The 22,784-nt window shown below is 34.5% G+C and overlaps 1 protein-coding gene and 1 non-coding gene across 2 annotated transcripts in view; one reads left to right on the top strand and one right to left on the bottom strand.

The window, feature by feature from the left end:
- The window catches only part of ZNF804A (zinc finger protein 804A), a 244,206-nt gene that overhangs the window by 150,314 nt on the left and 71,108 nt on the right, over positions 1-22,784 (bottom strand). The gene's annotated exons all lie outside the window — the stretch shown is intronic.
- Positions 5,806-5,936, top strand: LOC116153173 (small nucleolar RNA SNORA17). Its single transcript, XR_004136967.1, has one exon. It is a non-coding gene; the product is annotated as a small nucleolar RNA SNORA17 (small nucleolar RNA).

Below are 22,784 nucleotides of genomic sequence, written 5' to 3'. Positions count from 1 at the left end.
AGCATTCTCACTCTCAAGTTCTCTGAAGGTAATTCTGGGAAATTCTGAAATAATTATCAATATAACTGCTAAGTTAAATATACATTAGAGTTGTGAAAATTCAGAATCTAAGTTCAGTTCTGGGGAACTTTCACAGCAGCTTTTATTATACATTCACATTTTCTAAATAACCAATTTTAACACAAAATTCCTAAAACCTAAACTTTTCAGATGGAAAGTTTCTGTGTGCACCATTTATTTTGTAGTCATTTTAAACAAAGCACACATACAGAAGAAAATTTAAACTTCTCTGATGGCTTATTTACATTGTCCTAAGTATTAATCACAATGCAGTGTCTCAGTTGGTTACTGCAGATGTAGACCCACAAATAGATTACAGTAGATCCTCTTTATACAAGGATTCCACATCCTCTGATTCAACCAATGCAGAATGAAAATATTCACAAATAATTCCAGAAAACTCCAAAAGCAAAACTTGAATTCGCCAGGCCAACAACACTGGCAACAATTTTATATCAGGTTATTACTGTATCAGGTATTATAAGTCATCTAGAGATGACTTAAAGTAAACAGGAGGATGTGGGTAGGTTATATGCAAATACTATGCTATTTCACATAAGAGACTTGAGCATCCATAAACTTTGGAATCTGTGGACGGGGATGGGTTCTGAAACCAATTCCCCTCGGATACCAAGAAACTAACATAATTAAGACAGGATGATTGGAATTGCAGTGGTGAGACTGGATTTATTTTCACACAGCATTTTCATGGCAAATTGACTTTTGAACAATTGACTGTTCTTTGAAACTTTATTATAGACCAAAGCAGCCACATTTTACTATCTGGAAAAACTGTCTTTACTCTTGCTGTCCATATATCTCTAGTTTCTCAACTTATTACAAAATGCATATAATTATAAGTAAACTAAGTAAAAGGACCATGGGTTTCTTTGACACTTTATATGTAAGGTGATAGTTCTTTTTCATCAGTTTCTGGGATGTAGGGCAGTGAAAGAGAATCTCACTTGTGTGAATTCATAATCTCCTTCTTCTCTCCCATATCATTCTCTAGAAAAAATTCCATCTTTCTAATGCCCAGATCGGGGCCTGGACATTAACTGTGAAGAATTTGAAAACTGCATAAGGTGAAACACTGAGATGCCCTAAACGGCTCTTGACTGTATTATTTTGAAAAGGTGGTATAGGGTTACTGGTAAAAACAACAGCAAATAGATCTAGAAGGAAGGGGAGAAAGGTCAGAGCATTCAAAATAATAGAGATCTACACCATAGTGCTTATAGTGAACAATACTATATTGTATACTGGAACATATGCTATGAGGGTATATTTTATGTCAAGTAGTCTTATCACAAAAATTTATAAAAAATAATTTTAAAAATTATAAAGATTTCAGGGCACCTGAAGGACAAGAAAGATCTTAAGCGAGACATATAAAAACTCATTTTAAGAAGCTTTATAGTATTATATAAATAGATGTTTTGTAATTTTTCAGCAAGTTACAGTAAACAGTTATTCTAATTATTTCAAGATGTCTAATTGGTTTGTCTTTAAGTCTGACACCCTGACAGGCTGAGATTCCTGCAGTATTTTGGGTTTACGTGTTATGATTTTAGAGGAGTTATGATAGCCTTTACACACAGGTTCTTCCACAGTATGGGTCCCATACTGTGGTCAGAAGAGAGCAGCTGTGGGGGTAGAAATTTTATTAGCATATATAAAACACAAAGGACCACACCTGACATTTAATTATCACTTAACAATTATTCCCTTCTCTCCACTTATATCAGTTACACCTCTCAGTACTTTTGCATGCATATGCACAACATACACACACCTCCTAACCACAGCTTTTCTTAAATCCACTTCTACCAGGTGAGTTTCTGTCGAGCTTAGTAATAGAATATGAATAACTGAAGGTGAGTGACTCCAGTCTCCACACATGTAAATATCCACTAACTCATTTGCTTTAAAATTTTAGGACATTTTTACCTCATATTCAAGATCTTTATGCCATTCTGCCTTTTTATATTATGAGCCTTTATTTTTCTTGACTGTAATTTTTAATGATTTTAACTGATCCATGAATCATGAGACATTATGCAACTTATTACATCGATTATTCAGGAGTTATAGCATTATTAAAAGGAAACATAACACGATTAAAATGTTTGTATTAAAATGTTAGTTGGACAAAACTGAATATAAAATAGTATTTGCAAAACCGTCCCAACAATGTAAAAGTACAGCCTTGGGGGAATTGCATGAGGAAGCACTCTCAAATATTAATAATCACGAACAACAGAAGGTATATGAAAACATGGCAACAGTCCTCAGTTAAATGCGTAGTGATTCCAGAGCTGTAATATTTCTTTGGCTTTTAAATGATTATTTCCCTATTTCCTAAAATTAAAAGTTAAATAATACTTTCTGATAAGTATGCCAAATGTGATTTAAATTAAACACACAATTCACTGCTTATAAGTTACAAAGCTTTGTTCACACACACAAAATGTTACCCTTAGAGGCATTAGTCCTGCTGGCATAAAAATGTTTGAGCATCTGCTTGAAACATGGATTCTTTCAATGAATGCCTATTCTAGGCCAGTATCCGTGCAAGGCAAAGAAGACTCAGTGAAGATCTACCAACGTAAAAATCTTCTGATAGTCCAAATGCAATCTATACACAATTTTTCTTTCATAAAGAAAAATATTTATAAAAGTGACTATAAGATATGACACACTTAGAGCAATATTTCAGAGAATTATATATCAATTACCTTTCAAAAAGCCTTGTGCTTATATCATTAATTCCTCTTTACAGTAAGTGTAAGGAACTACAAAGCTCAGGTCCAGATTTGGGCATATTTTCATGGAGTTCGTGAACGCTGCTCACCCACCACTGCCTGCGGCACCTCATCCCCACTGCCCAGTAACAACATGTTCTCTGGTTTCCACACATCCGACAGAGCATCCAGTATTGCAGATGCATTAGCATTTGAGGCCTCAAGTTTTTGGGGGTTTTTTTTGTTGTTGTTGTTTTGTTTTGTTTTGTTTTTCTACTCTAAGGGGCTAGAAAACTTCTCTTTTTTGTAATTTTATTTAAAAAAAAGTCCAAACTTTTATATAACAGGTTCTGAGCCAGGCTAGCAGTCTCATTCAGAAGCATGCCAAAGCCAGGGAAATATGTTCAGTAACCTGACCCCTTCCAACACTGATCCTTCAATAATGCCTTCATTTTAGTATAAATAAGTCACAGAAGAGAGCAAATAAAGCCAAATCTTCCTTATCTATGTTCATTATAAAGTTTATCCAACCTTGGTTTATCCTCCAGATAAAGACATATCTGCCCGGATTTTCTTACTATGACAGTTCAATGGGCCTTATTATTTCCTTCAGGGCTCATTCTCAACACCACAGCCCCAAACCCACTCCTCACATTCACTTTTCTTTCCAGAATTACAAATATTTATCCTGCAGCTCCATCATCTGTAAAACAAAAGGTCTAGAAAGCAAGGATCATTAAGATCTCTCGAAAGATGACAAATTCTGAGGCTATACAAAACAGGAACGCATTCATCGTCTTACCTCAGAGTAAGCTGTCTTTTCGCAAGAATGCCGTGGAAAAACTCACATTCAAAAAAGAAAAAGGATTCAAATTCAGATAGACCAGAATATGAACTACTCCTTTTCGCCCCCGTACACAAGTTCACGGTCTTGTCGGCCTGCTCTGATGCAGCGAGTTGGTAACAGGTGGACCCTGTGATTTCTGTTTGTGTTTGGAAAAAATGATGACTCTGAGGACATTCACTTCTCTATGGATGGTTTTGTAATCAGTTTTGGTGGTGGAGGCAGGGGAGGGTGGTATGTACCCTCTCAGCTCTTTGGAATAGTTCACAACTTGCAGAAGTCACCTTTGAAACTGGGTGGTGGTAGCTTTTTTCCAATCAAATTTAAATGTGTTCTAACATACAAAATAAAGTATGGCAGCAATTATAAAACTCAGATATGTAGCTTGTAGACACACAAGTGATAATGCATGTTTAATCACTTGCAAACATTAAAATAAAATAGAGAAATTAAATGCTGGCAGCAAGGGAATAGTGTATATATGTGCCTGTGATTCAGTTTTTGCTAATTTGAGACTGTCAGAGAAAATGAGATAAACACTAAGCGATGAAGGAAGAAGACATCTGAATCTTTCTGAATGGCTTTTATATTTTAAGTCTGACAAGGCAACCGCTCAGAACAGATAACCCATTTTCCAGCAGGACTTGATAATAAACCATGATATAGTGTACCAGTAATTCTAGTTAATCAGAGGTATTTAGAGTTAAAAAATTAAAATACAACGGAATGATTCATTACAACTTTTAAAGATATAATCCATTAAATTGCTACACCAGTGGTTTCTAAAAATCTTATTGTTTGGCCTATTATTTAGTAAGTGCCTGTACATCACTAAAATGTCTCAAGATGACCTTATTTAATTCCTCATGTGTATTAACTTAAATATGCAATAACACAAATAAAAATTTAATTTCCATCTCAAAAGGCACATTACTTCCTCCTCTGCTTTAAGGACAACTTTTCATTGCCTTGTACTGGATATGGTTTTTTAATATATATGGGAAAAGAACAGTAACAGTATAAAAGGTAATATTTAAGAGTTGATTATTTTAAATAATACCTTCTATAATGTAATGTCTAAGAGAAAATGCATCATTAACAATTTCATTGTCTAGGATTTTAGGAATGCTGTAAACTAATCTAATTATACTTTTAATTCCTCTGAAAATATTATCCAAATATGAGAAATAGGTACTGTAAGTTTTACAATGGCTTTTGGCACACAGTTACTGTTTTGAGGAGTTTATGACGCAGAGGGAAAACTATGAAATACACATATGCCTATGTAGGTAAGTTTCATTAAGGGAGCATATACAATCTACTATCATTCATAGGGAAAAGGTTATTTTTGAGATGTTTCATCAAGAAAGAGTCCTACATATGTAGGAATGTACATACACGTATGTATATACAGAAGGTAGAGACAGACAAATTGAATATGAAGCCTTGGCTCACATGACTGTGGAGGCTGAGAAGTCCCATGATCGGCCATCTACAAGCTGGAGACCCAGGAAAGTAAGTTGGTGGGATAGTTTGAAGGTTTGAGAAGCTTAGAGCCAATGCTGTAGATGTTAGTGCAAGTCTTAAATTCTGCAACCAAGAGAGCCGAAGGCAGGAGGAGACTGATATTCTGCTAAAGCAATCAAGCAGAGATAATTCAACCTTCTCCTGCTTTTCTGTGCTATTCAGGCCTTCAGTGGATTGGGTAAGATGCCCACCCACATTGTGGAGGGCCGCCTGCTTTATGGAGTAGATCAACTCCAATGCTAATCTCTTTCAGAAACACTCTCACAAACACACCCAGGAACAATGTTTAACCAGATATCCAGCCATCTCTTGGCCCAGTCAAGTTTACACACAAAACCACTATCCCACCAATATATCTGCTTTGATCCTCTGACACGTTGGTCTGAAGTCTGGCCTCAAAGTGTCAAAGCCAACAGGGAGATGGGGCTCTACCGCAAAGGGCAGCACAAAGCCTCTTCAAACTTTTCCACATCACCTTAACGAGGTAATTTCACCAAGTAATATATTTCTCAAGAAAATAAAGTGGGTAAAGTGACAGAAGGATTGTGCAAGGGGATAAGATTTGGTGGCCAGGAAAGTTCTATGTGGGAAAATGTTTGTGCTGAAAACTAATTAACAAGGGATCAGCCAGCTGCCCCTAGAGGCACTGCTCATGTGGTTGCTTTTCCATATTGGTGTCATTAGGTGGCAGAGAGAAGAAGGGATTGTCTACACCCAGTGTTCTGGCCTATGAACTCCTGGATGATTGATGGTCTGATACTTGAAAAAAGAAAACAAAAACAAAACAAGGGATCATTCATGTGATGGCTTACAGGTAGTAAGGCTGGAGTTTAGAGGGTATGACGTGGGAGACGGGATGGAGTAGCAAGCAGTCATGTAATGACTTAAAATAAGGAGTTTGAATGTCATTCTGAGTGCAGTGGGAAATGCTTGAAATATTTTAGGCAGGAAGGAATCATGAAGTAGCTCACATGTTAAAATTTCATGAGGCTCTTTACCCAATAAAAAGGTTATTTATATATAGTTTACACACTTGCAAAGATATATTTTTCTTGTCATAGATCAAAATACTACATGCTTAATGAGATGATATTGTATTAAAAAAATTCCCCATGTAAACATATTAAAAGTACCTAGATGGAAAATTCTGGGGTAAGGCAAGAACGCCTCCATCCTAGAAAATACTAAATTATTCTCAGCTCCAGAAACAATACCATATTTGGATTTTCAAGGTTAGTTCAAATGATCCAACACGACTTTTAAAGCAGTAGGTTATGAGTAACCTTGAGTCTGTTTATTGTCATGAATTTAATAAACCTGGTACTTTAGGTAAAGAATTTTAATACATAAGGTAGCATACCATGACTTTTGGTAGACTGAGTTTATTTACTAAAACTATTGAAATACATACTTAAACTCTGCCTGGCTTGCTGCCAAGATATACATGTAGTTCTAGTTCTATTTTATAAAGGAACTTAATAAATGTACAGCAGTAATGGGGCACACTTTCTACAAAAGTTCCAAATACTTAAAACACGTATAAGACTCAGTGACATACGCAGAGTTGGATATTGTGCACACCAGATAGCCAACAGACTTTGGAACAGAGAATGCAAACAAAACTACTTCAGTACATCCCTGTGAGAGAATACATGGCCCAATACTTAGCTCCCAGATGTAGCCGTCCTGCTGGACAGGTGTTACAAAGGATGGGAGATAATCATCTGAAGCCTACCTGAGTCTCCCTGATACACCAGGCCAGGCTACTCTCAGTCATCTATGTGTCGTTGAAGACAGATGCTCAGTTATGTGACCCATCAAGCCATATATTTGGGCATGTGCAGCAGTGAAATGAAATGTGGTATGTATGAGAGCAGACCCAAGGAGGCCCTGAAGACACAAGCAAGTTACATGACAAAGTGGCCCAAATGCCCACGGGCTGCATCCTGCTATACTGTCTTCTCTCTCCCAGCCTGTATGGCCTCATGAGAAGTTCTGTTTGCTCAACTGACAGCTAAAGAGAAGACTTGGGTCTGGTTTACAGATGGCTGTTCACAATATGCAAGCACCACCTGGAAGTGGACAGTTGTAGAAAAGCTTAGTTCCGGCTCTTTCTCCTCCCCAGCTTCAATCCCTTGCCCCTCCTTTCTGTCCTTTGAGATGCACTCCCTAGAAAACAATAGCACAGAAGCAGAAGCGTGTGCCTCAGGCTCTGCTTTCTTCGGAACCTAGGCTAAGACATTAGATTTGGGTTTTTCATTCTCTCTTCAAAAAAATTTTTATGAACAAAAAGTCCAAACCCCTTAACTCCTCAATTCAAAGGATTTCACAAACTAAAGAGTCTCCACCTTTCTGATTTACTTTTCCTCTACTTTTTCACATGAACTTTACCTCAACTCTTATTTTTGAGCATCTTTTAAACTCACCCAATATTAACCTAACCTATCAGTATCTTTCCTCTCTTCCTTCTTTGAAAATCTTACCTACCTCTCAGGATTCATTTGCACCTCGTTTATGAAGCCTTCTTGAAACTCAGTCTGCAAGTCCTCTCTCCCTTCTCTATATTCCAACAGTTATTGTAAATTCAACTAGGATCTTTTCTTGAATGTATTGACACTGGGGTAGATGTCACCCCTACAGCATCCTTAATATGATGAATCATACTTCATAGTTTTCACATTTTTGGAATAAAACAAGTAGCTTGTACACTGAAAATTCTGTGATTTTGAAATAAGTATGTGTTTCTAAGTTTTATCACAATGATTTTCTGGTTTTATTTGAAATCAACAATTTTTTTCTTCAAGAAGCACTATTCCAGATTTTATGTAAACATTATTTTAAATTTGGCATTTCCCTCTATAAGAAAAACACACACCTGATCTCTCTACATTGTACCATTCATCTAAAATATATAGCTCCTGTTTGTGAACGATTCTTCTCCTAATATATCTCATGCAAGGAGATTTTAATTCTAATGATTTTTAACTACAGCTACAGGGTATATGTTCGCTATGGCTATTTTATGTAACAGCATTTAGTGATAATGTTTATGATAATGTTTATTTTAAATGAGACATTAAAAGATCTCATTTACATCAGGTAGGTTCTCTACAGTAAGACAATATGGAGCTTTTTTTTTTTAACCTACAGTGATTATTGTTCTGAAAAAACATACATGACACTCAGAATTTTAGGAGTACAATTTTTTCCCTAAAAGTATAGATATAATAAACTGTTTATGAACATGTAAGACAAAGAAACATCATGGTAAGTTGTAATATGTATGCAACAGTCTCACTGCCCATAATCAAATGCGAGCAACTGTGAAAAGAAAAAGCCAGACTGAATATTCTGATTTGCATATTATGATATAAGCATAGCAAATAAAAAACCAGAGAGTCAGAAATGCTTACTGAGATGTTATGTACCAATATGTTTACAAAATTGTCTGGCAAAATGGGAAAGGACAAAATGACCACTAATAAATTTCTTTTAAATATATATATATATTTATATAAATAAGCATACGAATAAAGCAACTAATTAATGATGATATGCATCTATTACAAAAGCCAAATATTGGTGCCTCAAATGTTAACCATTTCAAAATTAACTGAGTAAACTGTTGCTCCTCCAAGTTCTCCTAGGCAATGTAATAGATTGGATTTTTTGTAAGACATATACATGACTGTGAAGCAAAATAATATTAAACTTATTGCTAATCAGGATAATGTCTTTTTTATGAACCAGAGCAATTCTGAAATCAAAGTTTCAAGGACATAATCACTGTTTTCTTCAGTGTACATTTCTTTGGATGGATTTCATAAACACAGAAGGGTATGTCAAAATATATATAGAAGAATAGAGAATACGCAGAATAGAAAAGAAAGTAGAAGTCAGGATTAGAGACTTAAATCGGCATAACCAGAGCATTTAAAGGGATATTAGGCTCCAAAATCAGAATCTTAAGAGTATGTTTGAGAAATTACACGCCAAGGGATGGCTGCTGAAACAGCTAAAATATGGGATGCCCCTAATTCCCACCATAAATCCTAGCTTCAGTTGTTGTTGTATCTCCTTCAGCCTGAACCTAAATACCAGTGTTCCTTAACGTTATTGACATTTTGAGTGGACCAGTTCTTTGTTGAGGGAGAATGCTGTGGGGTGTTCAGCATACCCAGCCCTTCCCACTGAATGTCTGCAGTAGCCCCCAGTCACTGAAAACCTCAAACATGCCCATTTCCAGATGCTACTGTACGGATGGTACAGTCTCCAGGTATGAAATTGCCAATAAAAGGCATTTCTTCTACATCAGTTGTATAGCTAGTCCAGATTTCTGAGTTTTTTTGTTTTTCCACAGCAATATCTATTTTATCAGATTAGGGAACAGTGGAGAAATGTGTAACTCCTACCATTGGCAAATGATTTAGAAGTCAAGAAAAAAATCTTCTGAAAACTTTCTTAAATAACATTTACATATATATATATATATATAAAATATGTACAAGGACAAACATCTGTAGATAAATCATTTATATAATAATGTGTGTATATATATATATATACATACTAGCACAATGATGCTAATGCTAATGAATGCAGAGCTATTAGAAACTTTTTATTGAATTTTCTAATTACTATCTGATTGCAAATTACACCAGAATGACAGCCTGCACCTTTTAGAATCAACACAGATTTCTTAAGTATGTTTACACAACTCAGTGTTGTTCAGACTCTTTAATTCAATGTGGTAGTACATGGACGCCATAATGTATCTAATCCAGTTTCATATACTTTTTGACCTGTAGACCCCAAAGCTCTACTGGTTCAGCCACTCAGCCCTTCCTTTTCCCTTCAAGTGGGCTCTGGCAGCACTTAGCAGGAACCACAGGAAAAAAACAAAAAACAAAAAAAACACCACAAAAAACTGTTTCAAAGCACCAGCCTAGATTAGATCTTTGAAGCAGAAGTAGCATGGTTCATTTTCTTCTATGAATAAAAGTGAAATTACAACACTTGATGTTTATACATGACAGTATGAAATATTTGAATAAATTAAAGTTCTAAGTCTTGTTTCTAATCTCTTATCATGCAGGACTCCTTAAAAACCCTTGTGTCTCTCCATACTTTGTTTTATACTCTACTCTGTTTTTAAAGCAATCTTTTAAAAATATACTTGTCATTCCATGGCTTAAATATCGCAACAGCTTTTTCATTACTCACAGGATAAAGGCCAACATCTTTAGCATTCCATACTGGGACTCCAATGATCAACGACCTCTCTGCTCTCACAACTTTAGCTCCCATTTTTCTCTTCAGTGTATCTTATTACGCAGCCAGGAAGCACCATTAAAACACAGTGTAGGTGTCATCACTCTTAGAAGCCACTTCTTGTGTCTGCCAATCAGGGTGAGGTGTGCCTTCTCTACTTAAAACCCTGATCGTATCACTGTCATGGCCATACTCCACTGTATCATTATTATATCTTTATATCTTCTAATAGACTATAAGCTAATTAAAGGAAAGTAATACAAAATTTATTAACTGAATTATTTTATTAGCCTTCTATAAATTTTGGTAATGCTTTCTAATTGGAAAAAGCCAATTTTATCAGACACATGATGCTTTTTATCAAAACTGAATCTGAATTTATGGAGTCAAAGTCATAAAACATATTGAAGCAAAATACTGGTTGTTATATTTAGTCTTGTTAAAATTTAGCGTATTGTTTTGAACATTTTTGTCTTTAGAGATACTTTGATTCTAATTCTGTCATCTATTGTACAACTCTTCCTGAAAAGTTTGTTTAAAATAGATTCTAGATGTTTATCAAAGTTATTACTTAAGAATTTCAAAGGAAGGGTGGGTATAGCTCAGTGGTAGAGCACATGCTTAGCATGCACGAGGTCTTGGGTTCAATTCCCAGTAACTCCTCTAAAAAAAGTTTAAAAAAAAAAGAATTTTTCAAATTTGAAAGGGTAGTTCCAAAGACTTAGATTTAAGAAGCTAACAAGTACTACCAGAGAAGAAAAGTTATTTTTTAAATAGTAATCTGAATTTTAAAGAATTTTAAAGAATTTCTTGAAAGAAATTCTAAAGCATTTTAAAAATTATGATTTTCTCTAAGATTTTTGTAATTCTATACTAAACTTTTTTCAGTACAAGTTTCACTGTTGAAGGTTTAGCTAAAATGAGTTATGTACTATCTGTATCTCTTTATAGATAGATATATAGATGGATAGGGAAAGAGAGAGAGAGAAATAAAGAGGGAGCAATATATGAATTTTAGACAGTTCTCACTCTCCTTTTATCCTCATTAGAGCCTAGAAATATCTTGATTTCTGAAGTACTTCTGATTTGTTCCTGACTATGCAGACATTTCAGAATGAAGAATTCAAGATTATTTTTTAAAAGCATGGTTTTTATTCTACAGCTAGCTTATAGAGTGGTTTTCCTGGTAGCTCCTATTTAAAGATAGAAATGTAGTTGAATTTCCCAAAGGACCTATAATTGCTCTAGATTTACAAGAGTCTAAACTCTGAAGAACTCCTTATGACACTAAATCACCTTGTCAAATGAACAATCATTAAATATCTTCTTTCATTCACTCAGAGAGTCTTAACATTAAGGTAAGGAACACAAATCCTGTTTTCATGTAACGTTAGTGAGGAAGAGTGACCATACAATGCCACTCAGGTAACTAATTGCAGTAATTTGTTCGTGGTTAGCAATTCTGCACTAATAGTACCTTCCCAGGGAGACTGTTCTATGAATTTACAACATTTCATTTGCCTTTACATTTTTATGATATTAAGTTGGAGGAGAAAAATGAACCTGATTTCTAAGAAAACCAAGCTGCTAATGCCCCCTTGATTATTCTAGAAATCCAGTGGCACTCAATCTTTTTTTTTTCCTTTAGATAAAATGTTTCTAAGGTATAATAAAATGACTAAAAGGACTGGCAGGCAAGCAGCTAACTTCATTTGAACCGAAGTAGATGTTAATTTGTCCTCTTACCAATGATTTCAAGCAACAATATTAAAAAAAAAACATAATTTGAAGAAAAAAAGACATACAGTCACATTATTCTAGAAAACTTTTGGGATTGAGAGAAACAGAACATTATTTTAGCGGATTGGAAAGGGTTCTGTTGCCTTTCTATACTGTCTTATAACGCAGGCTTTTAGTTAGTCCTGAAAGTTTTACCATAGAAATGCTGCATGTCTTTGGCTGTATTCTCTTGTGCTATCACTTTTGTGCCTGATAACATTACATTCATTATAAAACTATTAATTTTAGGAAGGCTTAATCATTGTTTTACATTAATATGTATGCCAATATAAAAGTGCAAACATTGCAAAAACATTCCTTTCATTATCTCTCTTTCAGATTAATAGTGACCAAGGGTCCTTCCTTTCCCACTATCCACAAATATTCACCTACTGTTTAGAAAATTTACAGGTTCTTTGCTGATGCAGTTCTGACATGATACAGACAACACCCCATGTCAAGTGATAACTTCTCTCTTCTCAGGCACAATACATTTCCAATGGCAATTTCAACCAGTTATGTCTTTTTGTTGATTTTGTTTTCCAGAAATTGCTGTCCTCGGGTTGCTTTTATGTCATTTAAGGCTGCCTTTGAAGGGAATTATGGGAAGACCTCAGAGATATTGTAAGTTCAGTTCCATATTACCACAATAAAGTGAATATCACAATAAGGTGAGTCACATGAAATTTTTTGGCTACCCAGTACATATAAAAGTCGTATTTATATTATATTGTGGTCTATTAAGTGTGTAGTAGCATTATGTCTAAAAAAACAATGTACATACCTTAATTAATATATGCATGTAAATGTATGACTGTATACCAGGGATTAACACATTGTAACTGACTCTACCTCAATTTAAAACACTTTGTTGCTAAAAAATGCTAACCATCAACTGAGCCTTCGGAGTCTCAGTAATAACATCAAAATGATCACTGATCACAGATCGCCATAGCAAATATAATAATAATGAAAAAGTCTGAAATATTGTGAACATAACTAAATGTGACCCAGAGACACAAAGTAAGCAAATGTTTTTGGAAAATGGCATGATAGATTTGCTCAATTTGTAAAAAGAGTAGTATCTACAAAGTTCAATAAAGTGAAGCACAGCATCACGAGGTATGCCTGAAACCTGTTGCTGTCCTAATGTCACTTCTTAAGTCTTTCCTTCATTATTTTATTTCACTGTCAATCACTTCTTATTCTTAACTTCCATCACTTTAAAATGCTCTTCATATGATCCTCAATATTTAACTTTGGTTTCAGTTGGCTCTCCATACCTGCGGATTGTACATCTGCAGATTCGACCAACTGCAGATGGAAAATATTAGGAAAAAAATCCAGAAAGTTCCAAGAAGCAAAACTTGCTTCTTGAAATTGCCACACACCTGTAACTATTTACATAGCATTTTCATTGTAGTTCATTTACAACTATTTACAGAGTATTTATATTGTATAAGGTATTATAAGTAATCCAGAGATGATTTAAATTATACAGGAGTATGTGCATAGGTTATATAAATTTTATATAAGTGACTTGAGCATCCTCAGACTTTGGTATCTGTAGTGGGTACTGGAATCAATCAGCCACAAATACCAAGGGGTTACTGTATGGGCGGCCTAGAGTTCTGGAATGTTTATGGCCTTATACAAGTTCCAAGTGTCCCCAAAAATAGTTTTTGAACAGAAAATATTTTTCAGTAATACAAGGAAAATGTGGGACTGACAGAAGTATTTCTACCAAGCTATTAAGTTAAATTTATCTACTCATTCAGTCATTCATGCATTGAAGAACACTTTTGTATTCCCTAGGCCAACTGCATATTTAATAAAAATACTGGACATTATTTTTAGGGGAAAAATGACCCATATTTAAAATACATTTATAAATTTAATTTTGGAATTCTAGTGTTATGAAATTACACCAACATTCCATATTCTCTAAGAACTATATAGTCTGGAAATGAACTGGTGCAATGTGGTTTTAAATGATTTCACTCAGTGATATAAATAAGCACATACTATACTACAAACAGAAAAATAAGTCACTATTTAAATGATATACTAAAATAATTTGTATGCATTCATTTTATATCTTCCAGAATTATAAAATAATTAAATTTTACCAAGTTCTTTCTTAAGTAGCTCCATAAATCCCTTTCTCTTCTCAACAATAAAGCCAGTTCTTCATATTAAAGTTACACATTTCTTCTCCCTTGTACCTCTGTTAGCAAAGAGGCTATAGCACTAGCAGGATAGCATAAATTTTAGGAGTATGTGGGCCCTGGTGCCATGCTGCTTGGGTGGGATTACCAGCTCCACTACTTACTAAGGGTATGACCTTCCTATCCTTTCTATGACTCATTTGTTTTCTCCTCTAGACAATGAGGATGACTGCAATAATAAGAGCACCTGCCTTCTATATCTGTGGCAGACCTTTAGGTCACTTAAAATACTGCTGGGCACCTCACAATAAGGATTTGGAAAATGTTGTCTACCATTGTTTATAACTGTCTGTTTTATTTCTTAGTTGCTCTCATCCAATCTGCTCAGTGAAATCATTTTATATTATGATCATGGCAACGTGAGCTTGATTTTCAGGACTGTGTTTGTGGTCATCCTGATATGCCACTCAGTGTTAGACAGCGTTCCCTGCTAGCACTGCTTAAGTAATGGTAACACAAGAGCTGGTTCCAGCCTTCAAGTCCTCAAGGACAGCGAAGGTCTACAGTTGGGCAAAGGCTTTGGTCATTTTCTGTGCCAATTTCCTGAGGTCATTTGGTTACTGGTATTCAGAATTTAATTTTTTCTCTAATTAATGCATCATTAAGCATCATGGGACCTAAATATTTAACTCATTGAAAGTATTCAGATTAGTATTACCAATGCAAATCTCTGTTATTTTTAAGCTGATTCTAACAAAGGTTTAAATGGTTAGAGAAGGCTTGGGTAGGAATGCCTAGAGTGATATTTGAGAACTCTGTTCAAATTCAGATTAGTTTTACTTTGTCTGTTCTCATTACCATTCATGATTGCTGATTATAAATATAGCCATATGCTGTGAGCATTGTGTAGTGGACATGGTTATTTGCCTAATCATCATTCATTGCTGTTCTCTCTTTGGTCACAGATTCCCAATTTCTTCCAGGTGGCCACCTTCATGTGCCATGCATACAGCCAAGCATTTCATGGTAAAGTGAACCTATACCCAATCCCAAGAGTGGGCATGGTTGGTTCAGTTCATCTTTCTTGCCATTAATTGGTACAAGAATATTCATGTGAGCCAACTCTAATCCATCAGATATGATGGCAAGTTAGCAAAACTATGTCTACAAAAACATTCTTATCTTTCATGAGAAAGTCATAAGAAGTTACATTTTTTCCCCTTTACTTGAGGGCATTCCTGGGTCTGGGTATGATGCCTAGAACTTCTTTAGTCATCTTGTTACCAGCCAGGAATGTCTTCAACCATAAGAGTACAAGACTGAAATGGAGAGATCTTGGGTCATGCATGACATTCTTGAGCTGCTGAATCAACTCCAGAGTCTCTCATATCTCTGCAATTTCTATTATGTGTGGTAATAAATTTCCCCATTAATTAAACCTTTAAATGAGCATTTCCTTCCATTTGCAATGCAAAGCATACTACATGATACAGGACAGAAAGGATTATTTTATATCATTTAATCCTTGCCTCCCAAAACAGATGAAGGTACAAAGACTCAGGCAGAAGAGGTTAACTCAGCCAAAAACTTTTATTTTTAGGACTGACTGACTATATGTTTTAAATTGTAGTGATACATTTCTTTTTCAGTAATATGCTTAAAACTTTTTTTAACTTTAATGGAAAAGTTATCAAGATTATAATGCCCCCATCTAGAGAAATGAATTTGGGGGATTAAAATTTAATTTAAAAACTTTAAGAATATTAATCTTTTATAATGGTTGAACTGCTCATGTTCCCCATATCCTAAACCACACTGCATATTTCATAAACATCATTATGATGTAGTGAGAAGAACACTATTCCAGCACGTTCAGAAGACAGGTCTTCAGATACACACAGACAGTGAAGATGTGCAGTTGAAAGAACTCAGCCCTTTTAGAAAGACTCAGTCTTGGTTTTGAATTAACCAGTGTGTGAACTTGACTGGAACGACCATTAATTTCTCCCATATAACATAAAATTGGCTGAAATTAAATCTGAAATTTTCACCTCCTTTTTAAAGCAGCCAAAACATTTCTTTTTCCCAAATGAGATTCTGGGCGAAAGTCCAAGATACATGGGCTACAAAGTATATATGCTTTGGTTCGGTGGGAGCAAAGGACCTAGAGCCACTCAGTGAACATCAGCATCATACTCTGATGTCCCCTTTGTGAAATCTGGATGCTCTACTGAGCATAGTTTAAAATCTCCAAGACCTCTTCTAGCTTTTAAATGATAGGGTTCTATATATCAAATGGAAAATTAATTTTTAAAATATTGAAAATGCATGTTGATGATTTTTTATGTGTTTGAGTCATTTTTCCGATGATAACTTCCTACATGATTTAACTTGAGAAGAACAAGTAGACACTCAATTTTGATAAGTAATAGTTCTTTGAATTATTGTTTCTTGATCAGTGTTTCTGCCATGAGGCCACATCCTGTAGACCATATTCTGTGGTTCTAACACTGAACTTAGATTTATACATTAATAGATTAAATACAATTATGGAATTAGCAATATATTCTGATTTTCTAACATTTTTAATATAAATGGTGGTTGTTACTTAATCATCTGGGGTATGAAACTCAGAAATTCATATGGATTTTTTGTTTCATACAGATTCCATGAACAGAAACAAAGGTGGGACAGTGGGAGACTCAACTGCTTCTTTACTTCCTCTCTCTGCACGTCACAGAAAGTGGCTTTCTTGAACATCACTATTCCCTTCACAAATCTCACAGGGTCTCCGGACTTGTTGATCACCTCTTAGCTCAATTTAGTTCTTTATCTTGTAAAAGTAATAGCTAGAATTTTAAAAATAGGACTTGTTTGAATAGAATTTAAAATATAGCTCACTCTTTCACACACGAAGAGAGCATTATATTTTTTCATTGTAAAAATGATATTTATATTGAATTATTGGAATCACTGTTGATTTTTTAAGTCTTGAATGATAATACACAACCTGAAATACTAAAATAGCAGTTGTTATTTTAGGTTCTGGGTTGTATTTCTTCATTACATTTGTTTCTACATTTTTTAAATTACTTGCAAGCAGCAAATATTTAAAATCAGGAAGAACAGATATTTTAATTGGCATAATTAATTTTATATACACCATTTTGATTATAATTATATAAAAATAATATACACAGTAAGACGTCAAGAAGAGAGTGAAAAAGGGTTAATAATTGTTCCTTAAAATGATTCACTAAGGGTGACTTTCTTCCTGCACATTTTCATATTTCAAAATCCCATGAAGAAACATGTTAATTTTATAATAAACTAATATTGTCAAACTATTTAAAATATCAGTTAATTGACTTATTTAAATGATACAAAAATATTATTTTCATGGGAAGTATGCTAAATGATACTGCATTTCATGAAATACTAAGCATTTTATAACAATTTCTTTTGAGTGAGCCATCCCTTTAACTTCTGTCCTTTAAACCAAACTCCAGAAATTCATTAGGCAAGTCCCAAACATATCTAAACTCCCCAATAATCCTAAACCTTCAGCATTTATTTCCAACCTGCCCTTACCTCTGTACTTTGTCTCCACTAGATCCTACACTTGAGTCTATACACCTGAGGCTTCAATCCTAACTTGAACTTGTTGTTTCCTGTTTTTTTTTTTTTCTATCATTTGAAATTAATCTTTTTCTAACATAATTCATTTGTCTTCCTCCTTTAATTTTCTTAACCCAATCTTTGGTTCATTGGAAAATATTCTATGACCTGCTTTTAGCTGTTTAGAAATCAACTATTTTGTCCTTAGACCAGGCAAATGTCGCTTGGCATAGGAGACCTATATATGCAGATATTCTGGTCAGAGCTGAAATATCTTTGAAGTTAACATGTAAATACAGAAATGATAGTTCTCCATCAGTAGTAACATAACAACCCAATAGATACTACAATGTAATTGGTTACTCCAGTTAGAACTCTTATATAGTGTTTATACAAATCACAACTTATTTATAGAGTATAACTTCGGGAACACATAAATAAACTACTCATCTCACTCTGTTCAACAAATCATTCCATCTAAGTTTTGCAAGAATAATAAGCAGAGGATGCAACTGTCTCAATTATGAGTAAAAATCATTAAAACTCCTAAAAGACAAAGAGGTGATAGTATGAAAAACAGGAACAAGCGTAAATCCACCTTTTGATTATGAAATGCCCTAGACACCTGCTCTAAGAAGGCATTCCTTATGTTTTGTTGATAACCAGATCCACTGGATAGGATAAACCTAAGTATTATCACTGCAAGGAAGGTGAGGTACTTTTGTAGGTCTGTAAGCCTGAACACATAAACATGTCTATATTTAATATGACCAGTGCCCACTAACCACTCAAAGCTACCATCTTCTCTAGGGAATTGTGCTTGTTAAAATGGGAGTTACCCATCCAGGAGGTTAGTTCCTCCCTAATCCCACCTCTGCCCCACACAGCCTGCAGCCACTCCCGGAGTAATACCAGTACAAAAGGTCAGTCCTAGTGTGGGACCAACTTCATAGTGTAATTCAGACCCCCTATTGAATCAGCACTCCCCAAAGACTCAGGCTGAAGCTAGCATCCAGCTGACTCCACATCTTTGCTTAGCTCCTTCCCTTGCCCTGTCTTTCTTTACTCCCTCTCTCTTAAATAGGGTCACCAGATAAAATAAAGGACTCTGAGATAAATTTGAATTTCAAAAAAAGAATGAACATTATTTTAGTATAAAAATGCCTTGGATATTTCAAACAAATATTCACTGTTTATCTGAAATTTGAATTTCACTAGGCATGCCATATTTTTATTTGTTAAATTGCATAATCTTATTCCTGGGAGCATTTCTTCAATAAATTATATTCACTTGAAATCTTGCCTTAGAGTCTGCTTCTAGGAAACCCAACCTCAGATAATGCCAATTATATACTGATAGGTTATAAAACATGTATTTCAAAACTGGTAACTCTCTCTATGTATCTATACTGATTAATATATATATACTGATTAATTTATGTAAAATATGTGTGTGTGTTATGTAACAATAGTAATGGCTATAAAGAACACACGCATTATACAAAAAATTACTCCTGGAATGGCAAACATTAAGCTTCTAAAAGAAGTTACCCATAGGCAGACTAGGATTTGTGAAAGAACTGTTTGTGGTAGTCTACATTTTACACTGAAATTCTCATATTATTTGCACTTTACCACAGAACATTGTAATTCCAGTCTATAACAATAAAGATAAAGTTAATTGTATCATTGATTTTGCCCCCATAGCAGTTGAACATTCATGAGATTTTCTTTTTATTATTTTGTTCTACTGTTTTTCATGTTGATATCCACTGACTCCAAGCTGACATCACATGTAACAAAGTGAAAAGGGGTTGAGGAAGATAAAAAAGATGGAGGAAAATAATTTATCAATAGGAAAATAATGCTAGCTACGTGCACATTTCAAAAACAAACAAAAATGAGAAAGCAAAAAGCAATCACAGACATGTGTGAACTATTGGTTTTTAAGTAGATTTAAAATTAAATATATGTCAGTGCTAAGGCATATGCTTACTGAAGTCAATATAAGGCAAAGTTGAATTTTCCTCCTAGGAATACAGGTAACAGGAACCAAGTGTAACATATCCTGCACGTGTGAATATTTATCGTGAAATTAGGCTTCAGAGAAAACGGCATGTGAGTGCAACACAACAAAGAGATAAATTATGAGTGTGGGGCTATAAAATACAGTACAAGTAGAAATAGCCTTGAATTAAGAGGCAAAATGGTGTGAGGTCTACCTGTAATATTATTAATATTAGATTACCTTGAGTAAGCCACTGTGGGCATTCTTTTTTTTAAAAAATGAACTGTATGTAATATATGGTTTTTAAAAGCTCTCTAATTCATAAATTCTATGACCCTTTAAAAAAGATAGTTGGGACTGACTTACCTTAAAATAAATTATTTTAATCTTATATTTTTCTATGGCAATAAAAGGAATACAATGATAAAAAGAAATAAGGACCCTACATTTTAGTAAATGTGTTGGATGATAAACAGAAATATTATGTGTTCTGACTCTTCAGTGAATTATTACTACACTGCCTCCTTTAATCTTATATGATCATACTTTTTCTAAGACTTGTAATATCACATCTGAAGATTTCTACTCCTGTAAGAATATTTTCATCTATTAATATTTATACGAATGTCAAGAAGACATACAGTTTTATAACACTTCAATAATTAAATAACTAATTCTTTGTAGGATGACAGCTACATATATATTTTATTGTTTGTCTGAAAGCATACTTATTTTAGATCTTTATACGCACTATAGGATATAGACTCCCAGGACTGTGCACTTGCTGGCTGAATGCCATGATTCATTCTATTATTAGAATGATATTGGTAAATCTTTAATGTGAACTTAATTGGTTAAAAATAGATGAGATTGTTAAGTGGAACCTTCACTGAATAATTAAATACACTTACGGGAAAATCAATAAATAGACAGATCTATGCTACCAGCATCCTTCAGCTTTCTTTCAAGCTGTAAAAACTCAGGCTCTACTGTGAGACATTGAAAGGACATATGATATTACACATAAATCCTGGGGGCTGCCACAAAACCAGAGTCAAGTGTCAGAAATTATAAACCTCCAGCATCACTGACTAGGAGTGATGCTTATTATTTTTAATACACCGCTATGAATGATTTCCAGTGGATAATTTCTTGTCTTTGTGCTCACAATGAAGGCCAAACAGACAGTTATGGGTGGTTGGCAGTAAATCTACATCTGTGAATAAACTCTCCTGGGATCCTATGAAAGACTGTAATGAATTTAACACATGGTGCTGGTCCTCGAGGCAGAAACATTCACACCGTGAGAGAAGACAGTTGGGGTTTTCTAGTAAAAATTAAGTGCTGAATCAGTGTGTGTGAAGCGTTGCTGCTATTAACTGCTGTGCCCTGGATTTAAACACACACACACACAAACACACACAAACACACACACCAGTTAAAGTGTATGAAGACACATATTGTTGAACAGCCGTTACTTGTCTGCTTTTGTCTCCCAAAATAGGGGGAGGGTATAGCTCAAAGAGCTAGAGTGCATGCTTTGCATGAATGAGGTCCTAGGTTCAATCCCTACTACCTCCTCTAAAAATAAATAAACCTAATTACCTCCTTTGCCCCCCTCCCCCAAAAAAGAAAGGGAATAATGTCTCCTAAAATATATTTCTATGCCCAGTTATTTTTTTCTAGACAAAGAGATACAAAATTGAACATCAACTTTTAGTAGCCTATGTAGTTCAACATCCTTTTTAAAAGAAGGAACATCTAAAATACAGCTTTAGAAACTATCTTTCACTTATAAATCAATTTACCTGCAGGTTATCTAACAAGGAAACTGTAAAAGATTTCTCACAGTTTCTCTCATTAGGAAGTGGACCACTTCTCCGAGTTCTGTTCTGTTCTACTTCCTCCAACTGTTATTTGCAAGAGCACACAGGTAACTGCTCTCACTTACAGTTCCTGGAGGAATACAGTTATCCCTTGGTATTTGCAGGGAATTGGTTCTGGGACATCCCCCTATGGATATCCAAATCTCCCTGATGCTCAAGTCCCTTATACAAAATGATGTAGTAGAATACAGGAAAAACTGTGTACTGAGAAGTAAAATTGATACTAAATAAAATAGAAACAGGCAGACTTTAGCCCCTTAGCCTTTATTAAGAGACAAAAATAAATGCTGCTTCAAAATTGCAGTCAGAGTATAAGTGAAAGTTCATGTCAATATTATATCCAAATCAGGTTACTAGAATTTGTTTTTAGAAATTCTAGATATTTCACACAAAAGTGTAAGTTTGTGATTATACGTATTTACAAATATGTTTTTATATGTAGTCACTTTGTAAATTAACTTGTTTAAATAGAGAAGTCATTTCCTAAACACAAATGTAAAATTAAGAACAATTTAACTCTGTACCTTAAATACTAACATTTAGAATATATTTTGTATATGATTTTATATCTAATGGCAATTAGCTCAGAACAAAAGGAATACGAATCCTGTAGTACATTAACTTACTCTAGTATTGGTAGTTTTTTCTCCGTATTTTATTATAAACAGTAGTATTTCTGATAAAAAAAAAAAGGTAGGCAAAGCTTTTGAGGATTTTGTGCTGAGCAAGTTGAAAGATCAGAGAGAATATCTGTTCTCTTGTCCTTTGACATAAATCTGTAGATACTAACAAAGCTCCTAAACATCACCTTGTTAAAATTACAGTAAGAAAAATCATGACTATCTCTTTCAAACTGCTTATACTAAAGTGACTTGCACA

Source organism: Camelus dromedarius, chromosome 4 (genome assembly GCF_036321535.1).
Source record: "Camelus dromedarius isolate mCamDro1 chromosome 4, mCamDro1.pat, whole genome shotgun sequence".
NCBI lineage: Eukaryota > Metazoa > Chordata > Mammalia > Artiodactyla > Camelidae > Camelus > Camelus dromedarius.
This window is presented reverse-complemented; position numbering and strand designations above follow the sequence as displayed.